Consider the following 4,005-nt stretch of genomic DNA (forward strand, 5'->3'; position numbering starts at 1 on the left):
TGTGACAAGATGTTTTTCTTTAATTAGTCCCTCGTAGGGTTACGAGAACGAACCCCTTATAATTGGAGGTTGTTAAATTCATTATGCAATGTACTGAACTCATTTATTATTGCCTTGGTCTGAACCTGCTGGGAGTACAGCTGTCTTAAATCAGTTTGAGGCGATCCAGCGATTTTGGAGCAATAAGGGAGCTCGTTCCTGATAGTGAAGTTACTGAAGAAGAAATGTAAAACAAATTTGAAAAAGTCTGTGATAACGGAAGATTAGGGCATGGAAGAAAATTGAAAAAAAAAAACGATTATAACTTTAGCTTGGTTTTAACAAACTTAAATAAATTAACAGGACAGTCTAATTCCCTGTTGTTTAAGAACAACTGAGCTCTTAGAGCCTAATTGTTGTTTGGAAATTAGAACAACGCGGAAAATATTGCAACATTATACTATAAGCTAAAATATACTCTTCCTGACACATCTAAAAAAACAAAACCAAAAAACCTCTCATAAACGCAAAAAGTGCTCCATTGATAAAGGAAGCGCTAACACACATACGAAGCTCTTATACTGCATTTATGCTTACACACTGACAAAGTGCTCAAAATATATTTTAGGTGAGATTTTTGTGTGAGATCCTTTCTGTAGTGTGTGAGAGGATGAATCTCAGTTGAACAACAGAAGGCATTTCTGCAAAATCGGGGGGGAATTCTCAATCGGTCCTCTCTCGATTTCCGCTATTCTGCTGCTCCTGCCAGCAACGTAACAGCATATGACAGTTTTAGGCCCCTTTTCCTCTTGTGTTTTCCAATCCAGCTTTTGTCATCCGCTCACGCCAGCACACATTACCTGTCAATTCTACTCTGCAACATTGGATGTTACTCGCATCTGGTGCCAATCACCCAGACCACAGGTCGGGGTGGCCATCATTGAGTTTGGAATTTAGTGAGGTGTGCACAGCTTGTGGACACAACCTGGACCATTCATCAAACGGAGGTCTCCATCACATCCCCCACCCCGCCGCCCGCACACGAGAGTTTCTCTAGTGTAGGAGGAAAACCGTGGCCTGTTGAAAAGCTCAACCCACCGTCACTGGGCACTACACAACACACGTGTATAGTTATATTTACATGCTTCGGTTGGATGTTGAGTATGCAAATGCAAGTTTTTGAACTTGCCACTGTGTTATCTCTATCTATCACTCTGGCGATGCCCAACCCTGTACACTTGACTCTGTAAAAAAAGACTGCATGGGGGGTTGGGACATCCTATTGAGTGCAAACTTGCAAATGCAGCTTGATGGTGAAGACAGCTAGGGGTGCAGAGGGCAAGATGGGCAGTATAAATCAACATCTATCTAAGCTGCCATATTTAGTTTGGCGTGATGTCTCATCGGCATCCCAGAGGCGCTGATGCAGACTTTATAGTGCTTTTCCTTCTGCTTTTTGAGAGTGGACATGATTGCATGCCTCCCAACGACATTGCTAAGTAAAAGTGGTTGTTGTTTGATTTTTTTACGAGCTGAGTTGTATGGAATTAACTTTTTCTACTAAAAAAAACCTGAAATGTAAAAAAAAATGTACACAAAACCTGTACATTATTTTGTTTAGATCAAAGTTGATCAAAATGATGACCAATTCAATAAAAATGAAAACGGTTTCATTTTCATGCATTCAAATAATTATAGCCAGGCTTACAAGTGCATTGTGCCATCATCCTTTTAGACATGAGCAAGTATTTGGGTTTAGAATTCAATATACATTAACAAGTGCATTAATCATGCAAGCTTTTTCTCATGAGCAATTAGCAGCAGCTTGTTAAATGTATTTAGGATTATGAAGACATGAATGGTAATTACTATCACGGTAATGGTGAAATGTTGAAGCCTTCGAGGTAAAACGAAATGGGAGAGGAAATAGATTATTTATTAAATGATCAACTGTTGACGATTGGAATATGTTCTGTGTGACCAACTCAACCCAATGTTTTAATCCCCTAGCTTGAGACTCTACTCCCTCCAATTGTCAGAAGATGTCATGATGCTTGTTTCCATTTTCTTTGAAAACGAAAGGCTATGTCAAGAATTGATGTTACTGTGTTTGCATTTTCAGCAGTTGAGCGTATTCTGGCAGTCATTAAAGTTTAGTAGGACTTTCATAGTGGATGTGGAGACTACATCATCTATCTGAGAACGTTTCAGAAATGCTTATCTCAGTCCAAACTCCCTGGGCAACGTCTAGCACTTTAACATACTCCTAATTTTCAAAATCAGCTTGGAACAGAATCTTGAAAACATTACATGGGAGCTTTCAGAGCCTTATATTACATTACAGGTCATTTAGCAGACGCTTTTATCCAAAGCGACTTACATTACACTTTAAACCCATGGCTTTTTCACATTTTTGCCCGGGGAGCAATTAGGGGTTAGGTGTCTTGCTCAGGGACACTTCGACATGAAACATGGGGCAGTCTGGAATCGAACCACCAACCATGTGCTTCCAAGCACACCTTCTCTAACCCCTGCGCCACAACGACCACCTTGTAGTTGGTCACTTTCATGGGGCGTACATTTTGTATTTGTTATGGGTCACTCATAGGGAGAGTATTACACTAGAAGAAAAGAGATTTGGTTTCCAGTCGTAACCGTTTGGAATGCTTTAGTGGAGCTTGAACACAGACATTAGGAACGTGACGTTAGCAGGGCATTCAAAGAGTTTAGCGGGGCAGTGAGTCTCTGATTACAGAGTAAAGGAAGAACAGTGGAATAAGCGATCATTTTTGAAATTACAAGAAGTGAGCAGGCAGCAGCAGATTTATCCACACCACCCAGGAGGAGGCTAAACCAACACTTAATGGGATGTTTTCATTCAATCATGCAGGGACGCTGTCAATTCCAAATGCTTTGAGATTTGGGTCGTTCCCCTCATGCCGACATGGCCCTCCGAGTACTAAGTTCGGATATCTGTTTGATGGGACGTGTGGGCACAATCCTGAGAGTTCATCAAACAGGTTTTACTATGTAGGAGATCCCCTTCTGAGAAAGAGCAAAGGGAAACCAGCTGTGCAAACCAAGAGCCTGATTGCTGCTTCACAATAGAAGCCCTAAATAACAGATTAACAGTGACTTTTATTGTGAAGGATATATTAATGAATGAATGAATATAACAATTATTGAACATAGTAGATAATAATCTTGTTTTCTAACTTAAAAATGAATATACTCAGTAGGCACATTATTCAGACCAGGCAGTTTTTAACTATGAATTATTATATGTTTCTGAAATTAAGCACATTTTGTGATTAATCAATTGGGGAATAAATTATAAATCATAGGCAAAATCTGACAATCTTGGCTCCTATTTCTAAAACGTCTCATCAATTGAAGAGTGAAAGAAATGGGACGGTGTATTTGTGGCAATTAAACCTTTTGACAGTTTATTAATATACACATGTGATGATATGCCACATTCCGCTTGTTTAGCACAATGGCCTGAAGCCGTCGTTCGTTCCCTTCCTTTGCTGTGACTTTTCACATCAATCACCGGTGCATTTAACTACTCCCAGATTGGACATCATGGGGATGATGTATTTATTGTGAACACAAGATTTTGAGTTCTCTTCTCTCATCTTCAACCGCTTATCCGGGGGTCGGGTCGCGGTTCCAGCAGGGGACCCCAAACTTCCCTTTCCACATCTACCAGCTCTGACTGTGTAGAGATATAATCTACACATATCTCTATATAGGAAATAATGTAATAAAGAAACTGCTGTTATTATTTGCGCATTATTTCACTCTGCCAGCTGAAATAAAATGCCACAGTTTGTCTATCCTGGCATTATGGTCAATCGTCCACAGCAAACATTAACGTTGTCTGGCCAACGGGGAAGTGCAAGCAGATGTGGGGAAAACTGTGTGCCAGACAGATCACCAGTGTGTGACCAAAAGATGTATCAACAAGATGGCAGCGTGCAATGGACGAATGTATCTCTGGAGTCTAGCAATCAAACAAAGGCA

This window comes from Gasterosteus aculeatus, chromosome X, assembly GCF_964276395.1.
Source record: "Gasterosteus aculeatus chromosome X, fGasAcu3.hap1.1, whole genome shotgun sequence".
NCBI classification, from domain to species: Eukaryota; Metazoa; Chordata; class Actinopteri; order Perciformes; family Gasterosteidae; genus Gasterosteus; species Gasterosteus aculeatus.